At 56.2% G+C, this 22,858-nt stretch overlaps 1 protein-coding gene and 1 long non-coding RNA gene across 2 annotated transcripts in view; one reads left to right on the top strand and one right to left on the bottom strand.

Moving 5' to 3' along the window:
- NEK6 (NIMA related kinase 6) overlaps window positions 1-22,858 on the bottom strand; it is an 86,081-nt gene that overhangs the window by 55,658 nt on the left and 7,565 nt on the right. The gene's annotated exons all lie outside the window — the stretch shown is intronic.
- Window positions 18,629-20,757, top strand: LOC123593293. The gene is made up of 2 exons (XR_006710237.1): window positions 18,629-20,457; window positions 20,689-20,757. It is a non-coding gene; the product is annotated as an uncharacterized LOC123593293 (long non-coding RNA).

The following is a 22,858-nucleotide window of genomic DNA, read 5'->3' as shown; positions in this document are numbered from 1 at the left end:
TCCTGGAGCTGAGGACTCAGCGTGTCCCTGCCTTCCCTTCTTCCATACGTCTTCCCAGCTGCTCTCTGTGTGCAGGGTCTAGGCTGATGGCCAGTCACCCTGAGGTGACTCAGACAAAACCCTGCTGCCTTTAGAGAACCCCCGAAACACAGAAGCAGATCCAAAGGCCAGAAAAGAACATGAAAGTTACCCCCAGGAAAAAGACTGATGCATTCTCACTTTGGGCCAGGCAAGGTCATGGACAGCTTTCTACAACAGGTGGAGTATGAGGTGGCCTAGATGGATGGGCAGGTTTAGGAGCAGAGGGGAAGGGACACAGTGGGATCAAGGGCACGGAGGCTGGTGGACCTGAGCAGACGTGAACTTGGGAAGGCTCCAGGCCGGCCCCGGACCTCGGTCTCCAAAAAGCACCCCTGTGGCCGGCACCTGCCTCCTCCTCCAGAACAAGAGCCACCTCTACCCTGGGCAAACTACCCCCCCTCCCCCCACCAATGCCCCATCTGCAGCTCGACCGCTGGGAGTGACACAGGCATATGGCAGCTGAGGCCCCAGAGGGCACACGGAGCCAGATCCTGGCACCATGGCTCGGCCACCTGCCAGCATACCTTCCCCGCCGGCCGGGCCCAACTGTCGGGCATATGCCAGGTGCTGGGCCCCTGGGTGGCCGCTGCTGGGTCCAGGCCAGCCTTCCACAGGCCTGTGGGGTAGACTCTGTGCCCAGGCCCTGGTGCGTGCAACACTCAAGGACCGTCCTCCATAACCTCGCTATGGGGGTGTCATCGGCCTTGACTCACAGAGGAAGCTCCAGACTGGCTGGACCAGGTCCCCGAGTTGGGCACTGTCTAATGTTTTTCTTCTGCTTCTGGGATCCTGTCTGCTGGAGAGGAATTCTCTCCAGGGCAGAGAGCTGCCTCTGAGGGGAGAGTGTGCTCCTGTCCCCCGGGACACAGCACAGCGCCCAGGGAAAACAGATTCACACCGTGTGAGCCAACCCCAGGGAGCCTTCCTCTTCCTCCTGGGCCTGAGGTGGTGAGAGACCTCCAGAAGTCTAACTCAGCTCTGCTCAGCCCCTGTGCCCTCGAACACTCATGTTCACTGCTGGTCGCGCCCCACGCCTGTCCACCTGGGACACGGAAGAGGGGGCCGAGCGGTGCCGGGGGGGCGCCGACAGGTGCACCAGCCCCTCTGTCAGCTGCAGGGCCTCCTGAGCCACCACGTGCCTCCGGCACCATCTCCACAAGGCTGAGCTCCACTTCTCCATCCAGTCCTGCCACCCGGCACGGAGTTGTTGGCCAACAGACAATCACAGCTTCTGGGGCCATACCTTCTGGGACAGGTGAGGTCCCTGCGCCTTCCTGTGTCAGGATCCTCGCTGACCCAAGCAGGGCCTGGGAAACGCAAGGCCATTTGGGACCCATACAGGTGATTTCTGCTCGGAGCGGTGGCATGTGGCATGGTGGCTGGCCGGGGAGGGGGTGTCGGGGTGGGGGGAGGCTAGGGCCTGGGACTCTCCCAGGACTGCGTGGCCTTGGGGAAATCTCGGCCTGTGTCTGGGCCTCAGTTCCCCACCTACAACATAGTGGGTCGGCTCCACAGTCGAGGGGCTCTTTCTGTGCTGACGCTTTGTAAGAGGTTGACGGAGGCCTTGCTGGTGTCCCCGGCTGAGCTCAGGGATCCTGTATCTAATCATGTGTGTCGTGCTGGGAGGAAAACCAGATCTTCTGGGTCTGGAATTGCTGAGGGGACACCCTGTCTGGCTCGAGAAGACTTTCAGAAGCCCCTGAACACTGCCCTTCCCCACTCACGACAAGCCACAGCATATGGGGGCATGGCTCACACACACCCCTTCCCCGCCCCGGGCTCCCAGACACACAACCACAGAGTTGAGTACGTATGTGGGAGGATCACACACAGAGTACCCCCTAAGTGCGGCGTGCTGGGCCTGGTCCTTCTGGAGTGAGAGCTGCACACACTCGAGCCACTCGTGTGCTCATAAAATAACCCTGCAAGGCAGACACTGCATCCATCTGACAGTTGGGAGAACTGAGGCTCAGAGGTCACGTGGCTTGCCGGAGGCATCCCAGCTGGAGAGAGGCCGACCCTGGATGAAAAATGCAGGCCTGACTCCTCGCTCACCTGGACATCCCCTGCAGTGTATAGACTAGGTTCCTGCCCTCAGGGAAAAAGGCAAATGTGGTGGAGAGGGGACGAGAGCAAAGTGCTTATCTAATGTTGCAAAATCATAAAAGGGGCCACCGCTTCTAACTTGAGCCAATCAAGGGGGCTTCAGGGAGGTGGTGGCTCTTGGTCCACCTGGGACCAGAGGGCCAGGGAGTCAGGAGGCAGCCCGGCACAGGCTCTAGAGTCAGAGAGCCCCAAGTTCAAATCCTGTGCTGCCTCTGTCCAGCCACATGAGCTCCAGGCCAGTCCCGAAGTCACCTCGTTGTTGCTCCCTCCTCTGTAAACAGGGGCCTGGGGAGGACCCACTTCTTAGGGTTGTTAAATGAGGACATGCAGGCAAAATACCAGCCTAGGACTATCAGGACCCTGGAACACACAAGAGCTCAATAAACGTGGCTGTTGCTATTATGATTACTCGTTATCATCGTGAAAAGAACAGTGCTTGTTCAACAGCAAACCCTTCTGGCAGCTCACTCTGCAAACCAACTGTTCACAATAAGGCCAGTCTTCATTCTCCAGGGGACCCCAGTCTCATGGCCAACCGGGCTCTTGGGCCTGCGGATGTGGCTGGAGGCACCCGTGGTCTCTGGGGGATCCCCCCTTTCCGGAAACACGGGCGAGGCCACGCTAGCTCCTGCGGCATTCTCTCGGAAGCTGGGAAGTGATGGCAAAGCGTTTCACAAAGTTACCAGGGCGATGAACCTGAGCCACCCCCCTCCCCCAACCGTCTCAATAAAATAAATCTTGGCCCGCGGCTGGCGAGAGACCCTATATATTTACATGACGATCGTGCCTCATGATCATAGGGCTCGTGGTTCCGGCAGGCGGCGTGTGGCAGGGACGCCGGCGGTCCTAGGAGACTCACTATTTTCCAGCGACTTTTATTGTCCATTATATCCTGGCGTTTACAGGGCTCTGCTCCGGGCCTGGCAGGAATATCGCACACAGTGGGGCCGGCAGGCCTTAATATTGCAGTCGCCGCACAGCAGCTGTGTCTCCGGGGCTCATCCATCCCGCCCAAGTCTCTGGGCGACACCAAGACCCCCAGGAGCCGCGGGGGCTCCGGCGGGACAGGGTTGGGGATGTGTCCCAGGCACAGCTATCACCCCCCACATGTACCCCCAAGCCATCTGCTTGGCTCCAGTCTGGGGTCCCAGGCCGGGGACACTGCTAACTCTGTGGCCTTGGGCCTGCACAGGGGAGGGTGCAGAGGGGCGCTGGAGCCACTGCTGGCTCGTGAGGGCCACTGGCTACATTCTCAGGGATTTCGGGAGACAGTTGCTATCACTTTGGTTGCTTGAAATCAAACACGGGAGGAAGATTTACACCGTGGAATTTGGCAAACACTAGGCGCCGGGGCTCTGGACAAGTGCCTCCCTCCACCCCCTCCCAGGGAGCTGTTTGTTCAACACTCGGCAGCGGACTCCGGGAGGGAGCGACCCGGTGGGCCACTGTGGGGTAGGGGAACTTCAGAGTCAGGTGTGGATCCTAATTTCCTCAACCACTTGCCGTGTGGCCGGACAGGAGTTATTTCCCTTTCTGAACCTCAGCTTTCTGATTGGTAAAATGGGGACATACCTAAGTTCCCAGGGCCGCTGCGAGGCTTAGAGCACCTTATGGGAAACCCCCCTGTGTCGTGCTTAATACGTATCAGGTGCTTAATAAACAGTAACTTTTGTCCCTTATTCATTCAATACCTACCTGAGCACCTACTCTGTACCAGACACTGAGGTGGGGGTGGGGGAAACGTAAATGCCCCGGGGTGGGGGGATAAATATTTAATTCTTCACATCCGGACAGTTCTTGAACGTCTGCACAGACATTTATACCCACACCATCTTGTGAAGCCGCGTGACAACCTGGAGAGGTGGGCAGAGCGGCATTTCTGAGACAGGGGCTCAGGGGTGGGCATGATTTGCCGGAGGCCCCTGTGTGGGGGTAGCGAGGTGGGGCTCAGCCTTGAATTTACCACCTCCTGCTGCAGGCCCACCGTGGCACCCATCTCCCAATTCCCAGGCTCAGCTGGGCTGGTCCCCCGATGGTGCCCGGCTGACCTCAGAGTGAACCCACACACAGAAGACAGGAGAACTAGGAGCGAGGCGACACCGGTCCAGCATCCTGGCCGCTAGTCTCGGCTCCGCGGCCTCCCTGCTCCAGGCCCTCCCCTCTGGGCCCCAGGATCTCCGTCAGAAGGTTGACAGGGCTGCACTCGGGATGCTGTTGGCCCTGATGGGCCAGCATCTGTCTCCAGGCTTCCTGGCTTGGCCAAGTGTCCCCTCCTGTCCACAGCCTGAGAGGACTCGGGCGTGTCAACACCTCCTATGCGCCAGCTGGGTCCCAGGTAAGCCAGGGCCTTGTGGGTGGGAAGAAAGAGGGGAGTGAGACGGCACAGGACTCCGACCCAGCTACCCTGGGTTTGCTAACTCACCCTGCTGGGCAGGGCTCGCCTACCCATTTCATAGGTGAGGAGAGTTAAGTTCAGAGGGGTGACCCCCGGCTGGCAGCATCCAGGGCTCAGGGCTGGGGTCCCCAGCAGAGATCAGGAGGCCGCCAAGCCCCTCGGTTCTGACGCCCTGGAGGCCTACAGATGTGACGCTCCTGGCTACCCTGGACTCAGCCCAGAGGGACGGCAGAGCATTTTGCCGAAACAGGGGAGTGAGAAAAAACACAGGCAACACCGATGACTCAAAGAACCTTTGCAACAGGAGGTGGGCGGAAGTGGGTGGCATGCCTGGTGGGCTTCAGCTCACTTCCTAGAAGGATGTGCCACCAGCTTTTGCGCCCGTCACACGACGGTCAGCAAGGACCTGCATTCGGGTGGTACCTCCTGGCCCGCCCCCCCCCCCCAGGGCCATCACAGGCTGGCAGGTGGGGGCCGTCCACCTGTCAAGGGACGGAAACTTCTCATTCCACAGATGGGGAAACTGAGGCCCGGGAAGCGGGGTGGGTGGGCTGGCTCAGGGATACACAGTAGGGACTGAAGTCTTTAAACTCCTTTACCAAAAGGGTAATTTTTCTATTTGGGGAAACAGGAAGGGAGAAATCCTCTGGAGCTTCAAAAGAAAAAAATTAAAAAGGGAGAAAAAAGAACTAGCAGCCGAACAGAATTGCAGCAAGGCCCCCAGCCAGCCCAAAGAGGTTTCCGAAATTCTGTGCAGTCTGAAGTTTTGCGGGCTGAAGGGTCACGCGATTTCCTTTGCAAGAGGCAGAGTTGAAAAAGTCTGACTGAGGGTGAAGGGGGAGGAGGGAAACGTCCACGGGACTAGAAATCATGAGTTTCAGCCTGGCTGCCCCAGTGACTTGCTGGATGACCGCAGACGAGTCCCTTGCCCTTTCTGGGCCTCAGTTTACCCTTATTCATTTACCACGTGCCAAGGCTTGTTCTAACGCCACTTAAGTGACATGAATCACCCCTCCTAGGTACATTATTATCTCCGTTTACAGAAGGGGAAAACTGAGGCATAAAAAGGTCAGGCACGCTGTGCTGGTGAAGGGCTGGGATCTGGAGCAAGGTGATGCGGTTCCAGAACCCACGCTCCCAATGACAAGGCCCTCTCGCCTGCAGCATGCTGATCTCCAGCGGGCATCCTGCTTTTAGGGGCTCTGCATCTGGGGCTTGGATGCCAGCAGGCCTGTTTCTGAAGACACTGGGCCATCCTCCTCAATCTCGGCTGCCGTTCTGAGCTGCTGTCTTTTCTGTGACCTCTGATTGTGTCTGTTTGCTCAGCAGCCTTTATAACCACAGCCTGGGGCTTCGGGAGGCTCCCAGGTCACTGCAGCCATCGACTCATCTCTTTGAGCCTCCCTGGGTGCCGGGAGTCGGAGCAGGAATGGACGGCCCCGCTCTGATGTCCATTTTGGAGTTTTACACACAGGTCGGCCTCTGGGACCGCGGGAGGGAGACTTGCCATTCAGGCATCCAAGAAAGAGGGAAAAAACATCTATTCATAGCCAGACAGAGCCCGCTCTGTGGAAATGATGCTACCGACGTGACAGGCAGCCCAGCTGTGCAAGAGATTCCCGAAAAGCCTGACCTGGGAACGTCCACGTGGAAGGCTCAAAGGCTTGGGTGGTCACCGAGCTTATAAAATAACGCCTGGATGCTCAACCATGAAATTCCTGAGGGAATCAGGTTCTGACCCAAAACCTGTCTTCCAAAACAAAATTCTTCAGACGACAGACATTTTTTGGCTTAAGCAAGCAGACTGCTGATCTGTTTCACCCTGATCTCTAACGTAAGGAATACTCAGGCTAAGAACAGCCACCGTATCATGTGATCCTACCCCAGGCCACACACCATGCCACATATTTCGTCCACTTGCTCATTCCCACAGGGCGGGAATTACTATCTCCATTTTGCAGGTAAGGAGACTGAGGCTCGGAGAGGAAGATGTTTGCACAGCTGGGAGACCGCGGAGGTGGAGGTTTGAAATCCGGTGCCAGCCTGGAGCGGAGGGAGCTGGGGACAGACCCAGCGGAACCTGCTGTATACATCACCAGGAGGCCTGGCACACGTGGAAGAGGAGAGAGAGAGTTCTCCACACCTCCATCCCTCCACAGGCCTGGGAATAAGTCCTGCAGAGGGAACGGGGCGGGAAGGGCCGCCGTGACTGCAGTTAAAACGACCAGCGAGGCTGCCTCAGTCCTGCCTTTTCAAAGACACCGGAATCCATTAACTGAGGACGTTGCGCTGAGTACCCAGAAAGTCCCCCACACCACGTTCAAACTGTTGCACGTCCGTGGCAACTGCTAGCCCAACGTGTGCTATTGCCACACTTCTGTTTATTCCTGGGAGCAGGAGAAACTCTGAATCCATTCGAGAGTTCATGTCTCATCAGAGACCTCAGAAGGGCCCCAAGGAAGCCAGCAGTCTACATCCTATATCTTCAAGACCGGAAACCAAGGAACCGAGCAGAGAAGTGTCCAAGGACGTTCAATCATTTGTTCACTCAATTTTCAAACACGTACTATGACCATCCTCTGTCCTCAACGGGGCTCCTTGTTTACAGATAGGAGCCTCACACCAACACCTACAGCCCAGCGATATCACTGTTGTGTATGCCCAGGGTGTGGTGACCCAGGGAAAGGTATGTGCAGTCTGTGTGTCCCATCTCAGAATGGGAAGCAGCTCTGAGCAGAGGAGCAGGGGGAGGGCACTCCAAGCAGGGAGAACAGCAGGTGCAAAGGCCTGACGGCTAGGCAAGTCCGGCGTCAGCTGTGGGACAGAGGCCCAAATGACAGCAGTGGCCTCAGGTCTACAGCAGAAAGTCTAAAGCAGGACTTATGAGGGCCCATGAGCATCTGCACACAGGGCTCATAAGGGCTGCAAAGCCAGACCCCCTTCCAGTGCTCTTCTGCACACCCCTCTGCCTCCCACGGCACAAGCCCAGGTATAATTTTACTCAATGCATCACGTGAGGAATCAAAGCCCCACATGTGGTTTAGCGGCACCTTCCCTCCGCCAATGCTACGGCACACACTTGACCTCCTCACGCCTACCATGGTTAGCTCAGGTAACTGTGTCCATCCCCAGGAGCAAGGAAATGCCTACAGAACCTTCCTCTCAAGGGACTATGTTGGGACCAGGTCTCAAGAGTGCTGTGAAGTGTACTTCAGGCCCCACGATACTCTCTCTTATCTGGCTTGTTTTTATTGAGCACCTACTGTGCACCAGGCTCCGTGCGAGGCACTGGGAAGATTCACAAAAGGGGGTTACAAGCTACTAAGTCACACAGCCATCTCCTAATCGTTCGGGGCTAGAATCATTACTCCAATTTCACAGTGGGGACAATGCAGAGCTCAGAGAGGCCCTGGGACTTGCTTGAGCGAGATCACTGGCGAGGAGGTGTCAGGGCTGGGATGCTAACCCAGAAACGTCTGACCACAGAGCCTGTGCCAAACTAGATAAGGGTCCCTGGAGGAAGAGAAGAGACTGGATCCCTCCTCCCTGCCACACAGGCAGCCTTTTATCCACAAAGCAGGCAGAGGCTTCACTGGCAGTACTGCTGGGAGTGGCGGGGCCCTGTCATTGCTGGGAGGGGCCCCCTCCACGCCAAAAGCACAGCCAGGCTTATGCAGAGCACTGGGGGGGGGGAGGCTCTCGGTGCCAAGGTGTCCTAGCAGGTGCCACCGAAAGACTAGATACTGATGGCCTGTTTTTCAACAAGTTGAAGTGAACCGATCCACTCATGTGTGGCGCCTGCATTAAAGGATAGAAAGAAGTCTAGGACGCAGAGCACAGACTCTGGAGTCAGAGTGCAGGGTGGCTAGGTCCCCTCCCATGAGACTGTTCAGTAGGGAGGGTGTCACACGACCTGGCCCTGGCTGTGGCAACGGCGCTCCCTCCCTGGACCTGGGTCCTTGAGCGCATCTGTCTCCTCCAGCAAGCACGTCAGCAGGGACGCTGGGGCCACCTGGGTCCTGCAATCACAGGCGGCCTTAGCAGTCCATCTTGGGGACCCTGTTTTAACTCAAACAGTGGCAGACACTCCCAAGTATGAACACTTGGCAATGCCCTATCCAGAACAGGCCTTCCTCCTCACCCCCTCAAGTCCCTGTCCCAGGCTGAACAGTGTCCTCACAAAACTCGTGTCTACCTGGAATGTGGAAATATGGCCTCATCTGGGAATAGGGTCTTTGTGGATGTCATCAGTGGAAGATGAGGTCACACAGGATTAGGGCGGCCCAAACCCAACGACCGGTGTCTTTATAAGAAGAGGGACACACAGGGAGAAGGGCATGTTATGACAGAGGAAGGGACTGGAGTGATGAGTCTACGAGCCAAGGGGCGCCAAGCATCGCTGGCAACCACCAGCAGCCAGGAGAGAGATGTGAAACACTCTCTCCCTCGGAACCTCCAGAAGGAACCAACCCCTGCCAACACCTTGATTTTAGGCTTCTGGCCCCAGGACTGTGAGAGACCAAACTGCCGTTGTGATAAGCCCCCAGTTTGGGGGTGATTTGTTATGGGGGCTCTGGGCAACTCACCCACTCCCGCCTCACCCCCAAGCATGGCCGCTGTTCACAGGCCGCCAGCTCCCCAGCCTCCCCAAGCACTGAAGACTTCCTGGAAGACTCCAGGCTCAACTTCTGTTCCTCAGGCTGCAGAGGAAATAAATCAGTGGTTCCCAGGTCTGGGGATTTCACAGGCCTGTAGCGTTTCCCCTAAATTCTGAAGATGGACCTTAGAAGGTTGCCAACTTTTTTTCTGGCACCTACGATAAAATTCCCACCTATTATCACCGTCCTGCGTGAAAGAGGACACCTGACCTAAGAAAGTAGTTGACGCCAGGCCTGTCTTTAAGTTTTCTCATTTCCTATAGATGGGTGAGAATCTCACACAGCCCCGGGCCTGGCGTGGATCTGGCATTGGGGAACCGGCAAACTCAAGCCAGCGTGCCCTCCCGAGTGATTATTTTTATTCAATCCTGGCCGAGGAGAAGTGAGGCTGGCCTCCCCCACTCTCCTCTGTGGACGAAAAAGGTTTTCTCCCTCTCAGAAATTTGCCCAATATACCCCAGTTAACCTGTGGGTCATTCCAGACTGGGTGATCTCCCAGCCCCAGGGAGGAGGCATTCCAGGCCAGTCAGTGAGGGAGGGTCCTAAGGAAAAGAAAATACAAAGGAAAAAGCAGGGGAAGGAGAAAGAAGCCCAGACCCTTCTTTTGAAAAGAAAAAAAAACCAAAGCGTGAAATTACTCAATGTACAGACATCACGGGCCGGATGACTCCAGCTCTCTTCAAAGACACCTCGTAAACCCGCACCCGGCCTCAGAGGGAAAGGCCAGATGCCAGGCACTCCAGAAGGAGCTTTTCGAAACATCTGGCCCTGGCGGCTTGATGACCCAATGGAAGCCAGTCACCCTGTGCTTCATGAACGTCGCACCCACGTGTGCCACGTGGTAACCCGTGAGGTGTGCTGGGAGAGCCGTCCAAGGGATAAAGCTTTGTATGAGCGTGAGGAATGCTTCTTTTCCAGTAACTCAAGAGCGCTAATTCCCCCGCAGAAGATGCCCCAGAAGTGGAGAAACTTTTGCCCGGAGTGCTAGGATTAACGGCCATGCAGGGGTGGCCTTGCCGGGACAGTCTCGGGCACAGGGCGGCCAACCTCAGATGATAAGGTCTGATGCTGTCGCTTTCCGGGCCGGAGCCCATCGCTCCCTCCCTCGCATTCTGCAAGCCCCGGCCAGGGGCAGGGTGGGCCCCAGTTCTCAGGAAGCCAGGAAACACACTCTCTTCTGGGCGAAAGGCCCAGATTCCTTGAGCGGTCACAGGACACGCTTTTTCAGAGCTGATCCAAAGCCACAAGCGCAGACTGGAAGTTTCTTTGGGCAGCGTGAACCTGTGGGGACACAGACAGGCACACCTGGAACTCCAGGCTGAGAGCCGGCCAGTGAGCAAGGCCCCAGCTGGCGGCGGACTGGCCGGGGCTCTACGGACCTCAGTTTCCTTTTCATTCCATTGTCATGCATCAAGCATTTCTTGAGAAGCCTACAAAGCCAAGCGCTATCTGAGGCACAGAGCCTACCCATCCCCCCCCCCCCGCCCCGAGGGGTCAAGTGGTGGACACAGACATTGGACCACAGTAAGCGCTATGGGGAAGTGTAGCTGAGGAAGGGGTCAGGCCATGCAAATAAGGACATGTGGCTTCACACGGTCCCTGGCACAACTAATTCAGATTGGGTAGCAAACTGCTTAGCATGTAATCAGCACTCAGATAAGCCAGGTCCTCCCGTCCTCCCACTGCCCAGGTAGAGCACCCGAAGCCAGAAAGAGGTGGGCTGGGTGGGTGCTCGGGGACCAAGTGGGTTTGGGGCCCTATCTAGCCCCACATTTCCTGGGGAACCAAGGGGCCGCCCCCCCCCTACCCTGCCCAACCCTGGCAGACTCCCTGCTTTTTCTGCGTGGGAAAGTTCTGCCTCTGACATCATGCCCACAGTAACGGGTCAAAGCCGCCCCTTCTCTAGCCAGCAGGTGACTGTCCTTCCTGAATTTGAACCTGGGCCCCGTCACTTGTTTGCTGGGAAACCCTGGCCAAGTTTCATTCACCTCTCTGAGCCTCGCTTTTATGATCTGAAAATGGGGAGGAGACCTACCTAAAAGGCTCGCTTGTTCAATGACGTGGCGTAGATCAAGTCCGCAGGGTGTGACCGGCACACAGGAGGTGCACCTGCCCCATCTCCACCCAGCACTGAGGGGAGGGGGGGCTTACAGGAGGGAGGGGCCCTGGTGCAGGAGCAGGAGCGCAGGCCTGGTCTGGGCAGGCCACGTCCAGCCCTGGGGGAGCTCGGTGTCCGGAAGGAAAGGCCAGACAGAGGGACCAGTGCTCTACTGGGAGCGGAAGTTCACACACGTGGGCAGACCAGCCTCAAGGCTTCTCTGCTGGGTGTCTTGGCCACAATCCTCACCTCTCTGAATCTCAGTCTCCCCAACTGAAATATGGCTTCTGGAGATAATAAAAATGAGACCCTAGATACATGAAGTCACCCAGCCAGTAAGTGACACATTTATCTCCTCACCCTCCTCTGTCCACTCAACATAAAAACACTCAGACTGCATCCCCAGCAGGTGCTAGGCCCTTTGGTGGGCGGGGGGGGGGGGGGGGGGCTGAGCCCCTTAATGCCAGGCAGAACCCAGTCTCCTTTAGAACCACCTGGCTCCGTGGGATGATACCCAGCGGCTCCTGGGCTAGCCCGGGCTCACCCTCCTGGGAATCTTGCCTCCGTGGAAAACTACACCTGGACAGATCCCAGGAACAGCCAGCTTCTCCGCCGGGCGCGCCTACCACACCACACTGCCTTACACCAAACCTGAGGCTGTGAGCGCCCCTCACTGCACGGCTGACGTCGGCTGCCAGACAGGCCGACTCCCAGCAGGCAGGGGGGGAAGCTGTGGCCCCAGCCCGCCCCTCAACACACACCACATGTCACAGAACGCAGAACTCAGGAGAACTTTGCCTCTTTCACGGCTTTGCCTCTGACTTCTCCAGATCAATCAACCGACCAAGCAATCAATCAATCAAGGGAGGATCAGAATTCAATCACAGTGACAACACAACTCGATCCCTGGGAAGCACGTTAGAACCAGGGATCCTGCAGATTAATGAGACGGCCTGGAAATCGGGAAACGAATGTAGTTAGGGACAGACAGCTCAAATGGGCCTGGCCCTTGGCTGATGCACTGGCATGAACTCCGACTTCTCTCATCCCCAAGAATCAGAACTGCTTCTCTGACGGGGAGAAAGAAATGACAAGCAGAAATAGGATTTAGGGAAAATAACACACCCATGGCACCTTTCCCCCCCCCTTCCCAGAGCAGTGCTGCAAGCTTTACATATTTTATCATTTATTCTCACGTTGTCCCCAGCAAGTCCTAGGCGTTGGCCTTGCCTTTCACAAGAAAGCTGTGAGGGAGGCTGGGGTGCGGAGGTGAGGGGCCTCCCGCCAGACACCCAGCAGGAAGGGTTGGGGTGGCGGGTGGGGAGGTGGGGGGCTGGGGTCGAGTCAAAGGGATGGGACTGCAGCCTCAGGCGGCTGAGAGGCTCGGAGACCATTCACACTGTCGTCCACGCCGGCGACTCTTCACCCCCTCCTGGTCTTATCACCTACCCTCACCAAGCCATTTTCCACACACGCCGCCAACACCACCACCCCTCCCGTGTCAGCCTTTGAGGCAGCCAGGTAAAGCCATCACTCCAGAGCTTAGCATCAAAGGCCTCCTTGCCTGTCGGACCCCAATCCCAGGTGGCACCTGTCATCCACCACGTCGGCCCCAGAGAGCGTCTTCTGGTTTCCCGCAACCCCTGCTTCCCACCCCCAGTGCTCCACCCAGCATGCCCTCTCCACCCGTCTATCCCCTGAAGATCCTCCCAGGTTATCAGCACACGGGCTCCCAGAGGAAACAGATCTGGGTCCAAATCCTTGCTGTGTGACCTTGGAGAAGTCCCTTTACCTCTCTGAGCCTGGGATTCACTTACACAATGGAGCTGTTTAAAGGTGAAGACTAGCTGATGATGGCAATGTGAACCCCTGAGGGGTGCTCTGATGAAAAAGTAATAATAGCAATAAGAGGAGAAGCTGTTTAGGAAAAGATAGCTGATGATTCTATAGAAATAACACACTGTTAAGAGAACTGGCACCGGCAGAGGAGGTGCTGGGCACAGGGTGGGGGGCCTCCACCCCTGGCTGGGTGGAGGCCTAGGGGCAGAACTTTCCCCCCTGAACACACCCCAGTGACACACAGGCCCCAAGCTCACTCTGAGCTAACCAGGGACCAAGAGATGCCTCAATGTGCTGCAGGGTCATGACTGCTTTGTAATTCTTCTGTGCTCCCTCTGGCTGCTAGCCTCGCCCTATGGCTTTCATGGGCCTTGGCCTCACCCCAAAGCCAGGTATCAAGGGCCAACCAAGGAGACTCAAAGGGCACAGAGCTCATGGTCCCTCCCTTTACTGATGAGAACAGAGAGACTGCCCCCCCCCCCGCCGCCCCATGCCCCCCTCCCCCCGCAGCTGCCCATCAGGAAGTCACTCCTGACATCTTGAAGCAGCTCAAGCCACGGTGGAACGTTCTTTCTAACCTGCAGCCCCAACTGCTTTGCTCCCTGACACAGGGTCTCCAGGTAGGATCCCAGATCGCCGACCCCAGGCCCCATCACTTGTGCCGTCTGCTCTCCTCTGAGAGGCTCACGGCACTTCCTGCCCGGGAATGTGAGCAGGAAGCGGGGCTGAACCCGCCCGGCTGCCTCTTTCCTCCTGAGCCCAGGCTCTTAAGACCTAAGGAACCAGCCATTTGTGGGAGTTTGGTTTTTCTCTCTTTTTCTTTCCTTTCCCCTCTAAGCAAAACTGCGTGGCAGCCGCTCCTGCCTCTGTCCCCAAGGCAGTTCGAACGGGCCCATCTTGTCCTTGCAGCAGTGACGGCGGTAATTCCGTTAATGGGAAGCAAGACGGATGGTTCACGGTGCCCAAAGTGCAGGAGGCAAGGAATTGGGCCGCCCCCGGGGGGGAAGGAAAATGTTGCCGGAACACACCCTCCTTTGGGGCCTTATTAGGTCTTGAAAGAGCTGCCGCACTCGCTAAAACCTGCTTTTGCCAGCAGAAGCCTCATTTTACAAATACACAACAACAAAAAAACCCGTAAATGGGAAGAAAACCCTGCAGATTAGGCTCCCCTGCTGCAGTGAGGCGGCGCGCCCGCTCAGAGCTCAAGTCTTTAGCCTCATCGTCTCCGGGTTTAAATAAACAGGTCTGATCGCCGGCTCACCATTTCGTGAATATGGAATATACGGCAGCTTCCTTGCTGTTTGAGGGCTGTCTGCTAATGGAGGAACGGGACAGTCCTGGAAGCATCTCCTTTGAAAAGGCCTGTCTGTCCCTGATGTCAGGAAACCCTATCGCCCTGGTTGTCAGTCCGGGGAGGACCCTTGACACCTTATCTTATCACCTACCCTCGCCACCATTCCCCAGGCCCGGTCCCCAGGCCCGCGCTTGCCAGGCCCTCGTCAACTGCTATAATTTCTCTGGTCTTCTGCCCTGAGGGTCAGGGGCATCTCAAAAGCAATTTCACTGTGGAAAGGGTGTCCATTTCCAAAAGTTCGCCAGGACCCACCCTCCTCCAATTCAGAATCAAGCCGCTGAACTGTTCTTTGGGCTTCAGTTGGTCCAAGCGCAAAATGAGGGTGGAGGGTGACGCCGGCGGGAGACAGCGGCGGTTGATAACAGGCTGAGCAAGTGGAGGCAGGCAGCTGGGGCTGTGTGACCTTGGCAAGCTGAGGAACCTCTCTGGGCCTCAGCCTCCTCATCCCTAACACGGGGCGAACGCTACCGGCCTCACAGGCGTGGAGGAAAGAGTAACTGCAATCACTTCTCAGGCCAATCTGAGCGTTCTTCTCGACCACGCCCTCCCGCGGCACCCAGCACAGCCTTGACACATAGTAGGTGCTTGCTGAACATCTGCTGCTCTGGGTGGAGCACGCGGTTTTTGACGCCCGGAGAAACAGAAACACCCGTCCGCACTAGAACACAGTGGTTTAGGATGTGTGCTCTGGGAGCCAAAGGCCTGGGTTCAAATCCTGACTTGGCCACAGACCCACTGTGTGCCCCTGGGCAAGTGACTCAGCTTCGCTCGGCCTCCCTCTCCCTGTCCGTAAAATGGGACTAAAGAGCCTGGCTCACAGGGTCACCAAGAGGAGTCAGTGCAATAATACGTGGCCAGCGCCTGCCCAGGTTGGCCCTGCTAACCAGCAGCCCTGAGACCGAGCAGTTCAAAGTCTTGGGAATGCCTGAGGGAGAATTCCCACATTCTAGCTGGGAAAACCACTTTCTCAAAGCAAGCCCCGTGATGCCATCCCAGCACCTCCCGGGAGAGCTGGGACCTAGAACAACAGGCACTATGTGAACTCTCAGGAGACTGCCCTTGGAGGGAAGAGAGAGACTGCAGGAGCATCACCCCAGGAGGGAGCCTCATGGCGGGGATGGGGGGGCACCCTCACCCCTCCCCACACCACAACTCCCATTCATCTGCCTCCAACACTCGGAGGCAGTAACACTGGACATACTTGACTCATTTCTTGCTTGCGACGGCTCTCCCCAACCAGAATGCCAGCCCCGTTTTGTCTCTTTTGTTCATTATGCCCCTTAGAACAGTGCCTGGCTCTGTTGGATGGATGAATGACGACACAAAGCAAGGAAAGGAAGAATTCTTCCGGGAGGGCAGCTCTGGGCTGAGTGATGGCTAACGTGGTCCCCGTGTGCAGAGGAGCTCCTGAACATCACAGGTGACACCAAACTACAGTCCTCGCCCCACACAGGGTTGCTTATTGTCAATACAGTAACAGTCTCCAACTGCTGAATGGCTGTTATGTGCGTGGCTTACCTCACCGGGTCAGGAGAACTCCCCCAGGGACAGGAACTGAGATTTCCCCCTCGCTCTGCCACATGAGAAAACTGAAGCCCCCGGTGGGAAGCGACAAGTCAAGGAGAGCGGTGAGCAAAAGGCAGAGGCGTGGCTCGTATCCAGGGTGTCCAGGTTAACCCCCCCACCTCCCTCCTCCGTATCTGGACCTAAGACCGCCGCACGGCTGGCTGGTCTCGGAGGGGAAGAGCTGGAACGAGAGCCTCGGGACCTGCTCCCTGCCAAGAAGGGTGTTTGCTCAGAGGCAGGAGCGGACAAGCAGCAGGGTCTGGCTCCTGTCCCGTCCCCGTGCACACGCGACGGATAGTGGAGGCAGAAGACTCAGCCAGGTGGTGGCTCCAGCCACCCAGCCGAAGAGCACTCACTGGCTTTAGGGGTCAGCCAGGCCTGGGTTCAAGTCTCAGTTTCCAAACCATGTGGCTTATAGCTTTAGACTGGTGGCCTCAATCTCTGAACCTCAGTTATCCTCACCTGAAAAATGGGGCCAGCCCAAAGTTGTGGGGATTAACTAAGGTAACACGGATAAAGCATTTGGCCACACTGCCGGCACACAGTAGGTGCTACACAATAAGCAACAGTTAACTTTCCCAAGCCTCCCTCATTCGTGTTTTCAAGAGCGGCCAGATGTCCACATCTTGTAGCTGCCAGGCCCCCCAGTTTCAGGGCTGAGAACAGCGTGGGAAGCTGGTGGAATCTGAGCTCCCCACCCTCTCTGATCTCTGGGGCACCACCTGCTTGGCATTCTTCCTGAGCGAATGGGTCAGGACCTTGTCATTTGGTTTCTGACCCTTGTCACTCAAGGATAAGAAGGCGGAGGGGATGGGTTTGTCGGTACGATAACATCTGGCAACAACATGAGGAGTGAAATCGGGGAAGGGGGTGGCATTTCCAATTGGCTCGTGTCCATGTCTATGGTGTGGGCTTGGCAAGAGAGGCCCAGGGTGAGGAGAGGGACCAGCTGGCCAGCTGATAGCACTCACATTGCAGGCCAGTGGTCTGCAGACAGCACCTCACAGGGGAGCTTCTCCCCCGGGTAAGATCTGGCCCCAAGCCCGTGTGGGGACGATACAGGGGCCATGCTCTTGAAATTGGTGTCTCGGTGGGAGAAGGCTGCAGCCCTCCCACTGGGGCCAGCTTTGCACGCACTGCACGTGACCAGCGCAGTCTCGTCTTGCCCCGCCCTCGGAAGGGAGCCCCGTGCTTGGGAGTTTCATACTTGTGTCCGCTGCCTTTCAAGTCTTCACTTTACCTTTGAACTTGTGTTTTTTAAGTGAAGTCTGGTGGAATAGTGGTGCACGTCCTGGGGGCTTGGGGCCCGAGCCTACAAGGACTTCCGCTCCTGACCCCTAACTCATAACCCCTGCCACCCTCCACCCTTGGCAGGGGCCCGAGGGCAATCAGGGGGTCAGGTGTGCCACAGGGTAACTGCAAGGGTCTGTCCTTGCCCTGTGAGTGTCCCTGTGCCCAAGGAAGCACGGCATTTAACAGCCAATAAAAACCACCGTGACGGATGGAGAGAGACTGACAAGGAACGGGTTTTTTTCCTGCTTTTTAAACAAGAAGACCTGCATTTTCACTTTGTGCTGGGCTTCACAAATTATGTAGTTGACCCTACCTTCCATTTATACGACCTTCTGACTCCTATCCCCTAGCCTGGAGGCCCTTGGGGACATCCCTAGGCCTCCACAGAATTAGAAGACACCACGCGGTCTGTGACGATCACTGGCCCTTCCCTCAACCCTGCCCCCAGGCCTTCTTTTTGGAACCCCTGTAGTTGGTCACTTACTGCTGTCTTGTGGACCAGGCCCAGTTTCCAGGGCTGGGGATGTGACGATCAACAGGATGCCGAGCAGTGACAAAAACAGGCAGGGCCGATGGTGGCCCAGACAGGTGGAGGGAGCCTTGTCCAGCGGAGCCTCGGGGAGGCAGGGAAGGAATGGTCCACACAGGCGCACCGCCTCCCGAGGTGGGGCGTGGCCTCTGGGAGATGGCAGGAGCCCCTCATCTGTAGGGTGGTGACCCAGGGCTTACCTCGCAGGGCTGTCGGGAGACCCAGGGGCTACTGTTTTTAGCGCCCCCACGTCGCACTGCAAGGACAGGGTAAGGCTCAGGTAAAGGCTGGGGCCCAGGACGGACTGCAGACAGCCCCCTCCTGAATGACCACAAAGCCAACAGAGGAAAGCACGGCAGAGGGGCAGAACTGCCACTTCCTGCGTCCCCGCCTCGTGCCAGGCACGTGGCCTGGTGGCTCTGCTGGCACACAGTCGCCCCTGCTGGGCTAGACATTTGTTCCCAGGGTTTCTACTCCTGCCCGACATGTCACAGACGTCATCTTTCTTTCTGTGATTCAGAAAGTCCAGTCGGTACCAGGTGGCAGTGGCAACTTTTCCGACAGGACTGGTCACGGGCAGAGCAGAAGACACAGTGACTATGAGCTCAGACTGCAGCCAGTCTGGGTTTGGTCCCGGGCCCCTCCAGCTGTGGAGTCTAGGGCAGATCTGACCTGCCCGGGCCTCGGTGTCCCCTAGGTCACGTGGGGTTATCAAGAGCCTCATCCTCGTGGGGTTGCTCTGAGGGTCAAATGAAATGACATCGGTGAAGGGTATGGCTCACAGCAAGTGCTCAATAAATGTCAGCCACTGCTATTGTCACGAAACCCGAAAACATCAAATCAAAACCCTGAGCGTCGCGTGGTGCTTCCCAGGATCGCGTGAATCCGCTCCCTCCTTTCCAGCATCTGCCCCGACTCTGCTCCAAGACTACACTCTCCCCCCATTGTCGTGGCGCATCAGTCCATAAATATTTAAACAACATGTCATCAGATTATTATAACATATGATCTATAGCACTGATGTGCTGCAGTTCTGCACATTTGGGCTTCGTTTTCAGAATATCGAGACATAAAATATTTATGTATTTAGCCAACCACGAGATCTCACATTCTGTCTCAAAATGCTGGGTGGCGGCAAGATGCGGAACTGAGACGCAACGTGTGAAGGAGATGCCTTGTTCTCACGTCGGTTCCTGGGGCATCTGGATTGTTTCTGGTTCATTCCAGGGCCTGTGAACGGTGGCTGGCTGGATTTGCCACGGGAAGCGGGGGGGCCAGGACCAAAAGACCCCATCAAAATGCAGTGAGAGTTCAAACCACAAGGCACTGGATCATTTTCATTCAGCATCTCTATGGGTCTGTGCATAGTAGGTGCTCAGTAAACGACCACAGGGAAATGAATTCACCTGTAGCCCACACCACCACCCAGTGGGCTAGCACCCAGCGGGGGATTCAGTAACATTTGCTCTTCTGTTTCATTCTGTCCCCAGTGCCCAGCACCAGTCCAGGCACAGAGTGGGACCCGGCAAATGTTGCCAATGAACAGCAATGGAAAGAATAACGCGTGACCAGATAAATCACTTAATTAGCTAATAAATTAATGAGGGATAATGACTCCCTGTCTGCTGGTCCGGATTACACAGTGTGAGACCTTCCTCCTGAGAAATAAAGGCTCTCCAGTAACCCGTAGTGGATAGGCAAAGGGTTTTTTTCTGGGTAATTAAATATCTCGATTGCTAACATTAGCACATCACAGTGACCATATGTCCTAGAATTTTCAGCACTGTGCAATTTCAAAGATGCCGCCCCGTAAGCCATTCAAGCATCCATGAACTTCTTACATACTAGCGACCAAAGAGCATCTTCCACACTGCCTCTCTTGTCCCCAAATGTCACTAAAATGCTTGCACAGACCACTGGCCTTTTGAGAGTTTGGAAACTGTGCTCATCATGTGCCTAAGCTCTAGATGGGTGATATCTGAAGGCCTGGGATGCCACAAAAGCATGTGCAAACCAAAGTTGTTAGCTTGAAGTACAAGCATTTTCTGTGCATTAGTTCCCAGATGCTGTGCTGTCACCATTAAGAGTGGGCAGCCCTCACCCTTGTCCCCAGCCTCTCCACAGAGAAAAATCCAGTCTTCATTTCCTCTTGGGTTAGCTGAGGAGGCTGGCATTTAAAACAAACACAACAGGCCACTAAAATTCCTGGGGGAGATGAACGAAGGAAATGCATACACACTGAGTCAGGCACACCAAGTCTGCACTTGAGATGCTAGTGTAACTAAATCCGGCTGGACTCAGCCGGACCCGCCAAACGTATGGGTGGGCTCCCTCTTCCCCAGCTCCCTGTATGTCTGCCATGTGGTCCCCGGTGGTCCCGCAATCTGGGCACCCACGCTGGTGGCCTGCCAAGGCCACACCAGCTAGGGAATCACTTCCTCTTTCAACTCCCAACCCCCCGTTTGCTGGGCTGGGTGAACTGTGGGCTCTGCTCATTTGCTGCACAGCAGTGTCTGTGCCCAGAGGTGGCTTGGGAAGGTTAATTTTTTTTTTTCAACATTTATTTATTTTTGGGACAGAGAGAGACAGAGCATGAACGGGGGAGGGGCAGAGAGAGAGGGAGACACAGAATCGGAAACAGGCTTCAGGCTCTGAGCCATCAGCCCAGAGCCCGACGCGGGGCTCGAACTCACGGACCGCGAGATCGTGACCTGGCTGAAGTCGGACGCTTAACCGACTGCGCCACCCAGGCGCCCCTGGCTTGGGAAGGTTAAACACCTCCCTTTCCCTAAGCAAACCCCAAAAGATACGTGCTCTGAGAAAAAGAAGTATGCCTGACAAAAAATGTAGCTTTAAGACATGCACCCACTCAATCCAACCCAAAGCTGCTCCTATACGGGCATCAAGAATGGCCCCTGCAGAGAAGGAGCAAAGAAAAAGACCCCAATAACTCTGGGAGGTACAAGCCCTCTGTAAGTGTAGGTTTCTCCCTTGGAATAATTTCAGCCTTTCTCTAAGAAACCTTTTCTGAACAGAGAAGGGTCAGTTGGACACAACTCAGCCCTTGTCTGTCCACTGGGAGAAGCAAAGTTTGCTAACAGGTTTAGTAACTCCACACAGACACTCTTCAAGGATCCTGCCACTTGCTCGCTTGAAACTTTCCATTCATTCAGTAAATATCCATTGAGCACCGACTACGTGCCAGGCCTAGTGCTGGGCACGGGGGATACAGTGGTGGTTCGCAGGTCAAGTCTTACCCTCATGGAGCTTACGTTCCAGTCTGGGAGGGAAACAACAAACACAGGAAATCAGGAAGGGGTAGGGGTCCCGAAGAAAAATAAGGCCAGGTCAGGGAAAGAGGAGTAAAGGAGTCAGGGACTCATTTTGACAGGATGGGGATAACAGGGTCACTTTGGAGAAGTGACTTTTGTGGTGTCCTCAATGAAGGCTAGGAGCAAGTCAGGGGAACACTGGGGCGGGGGGGGGGGGGGAGGGGGAGGATTTCAGGAAGAGGGGACAGAGGGCAGTATCTGCTTGACCCGTCTGAGGAAAGGTTTAAGGAGGCCACATGGCTGGAGCATAGCAAGCAAAAGAAACACTGCTGAGCAGCGAGGCTCCAGAGGGAGCAGAGCCCCACTGCCCTTCCAATAAAGGCCAACCCCACCCCCCCTCCCCCCCCACCGCCAAGGTCCCGCAGGCCTCAGCAGTGTCTTTTCCCACCATTTGCTCCTTGCCACGTGCTGTTCCTTCCAGCTGCCTAGGAGGCCCTCTCCCAGGCCCTGGACCTGGCCACCAACTCACAGCCCACATGACAGGCACTTCCAGATGGTAGCCTCTGCCCTCCGACTCTGCAGACCAGACCCCGATGCGGCCGGCTTCCATCCAGCACACATGCTGATGGTAATTAACTAAGCACATATATCCTGGATTCTCAGTGTCTGTTCCTTCGTCCACACAGTGGGCATAATGACATCTACATCAGAGAACTGCTGGGAGGACCAAATGAGTTAATCCTCGTAAAGGGCGGGGCGGGCGCCTGGGTGGCTCAGTCAGTTAAGCGTCCGACTTCGGCTCAGGTCACAGTCTCGTGGTCCGTGGGTTCGAGCCCCACGTTGGGCTCTGTGCTGACAGCTCAGAGCCTGGAGCCTGTTTCGGATTCTGTGTCTCCCTCTCTCTCTGCCCCTCCCATGCTCATGCTCTCTCTCGCTCTGCCTCTCAAAAATAAAATAAACGTTTTAAAAAAAAAAATCCACGTAAAGGGTTAGAATGGAATGACGCATACAGTAGGTGCCAGGTCTATGGAAGGGGTCAAGAGCTGGGGAAGTGGCAGAGGTCTCTGATTTCACACTGCTGGGGGTCTGCCCATAGCCCACGACCCCATCCCGCAGCCCACTCACCCTGTGGTCTACCTGCCCTTCACCCCAGCCCTCTGAGACCTCCAGGCAAACCTCGCGTTTCCCTCAAGGCTGGCTCGGACGCCCTCCCTCCTGGAAAGGGTTCCTGCTTCCCCAGAGAACGAGCCCCGGAAAGATGCCTACTGCAGATGTTCACCAGCACCCAGAGGAGCTCGTGACACGACCTCTGTCCTTACCAGGTTGTTAGAGGCTGTGGGGTGGGGCCCTGAGAGGGTCTCTGGGACCCAGCTCCCAGAATAAGGCCTGACCCAGACATTGGGATGTATGACTCGAATCAATGAGTGAACGGACGGCCGCATACCAGCCGGCACAGGCGGGTCTGGTTAACCAGAGTCCACTCCACCCGCACGACTGTGCACGGGTCTGTGTTTCTGCATCGGACTCCTTGCCCACAGCCCAGGCTCAAGCACCATGACCAGAGTCTTGGCCTGAGAAGCAGGACAGTGTCCATGACCTTGGAAACTGATCACAGTCTCTCGGGGCCTCAGTCTCCCCATCTGTAAAATGAGAGGCTTTCATGCTTT

This window comes from Leopardus geoffroyi, chromosome D4 (genome assembly GCF_018350155.1).
Source record: "Leopardus geoffroyi isolate Oge1 chromosome D4, O.geoffroyi_Oge1_pat1.0, whole genome shotgun sequence".
In the NCBI taxonomy this organism is placed as follows: Eukaryota; Metazoa; Chordata; class Mammalia; order Carnivora; family Felidae; genus Leopardus; species Leopardus geoffroyi.
This window is presented reverse-complemented; position numbering and strand designations above follow the sequence as displayed.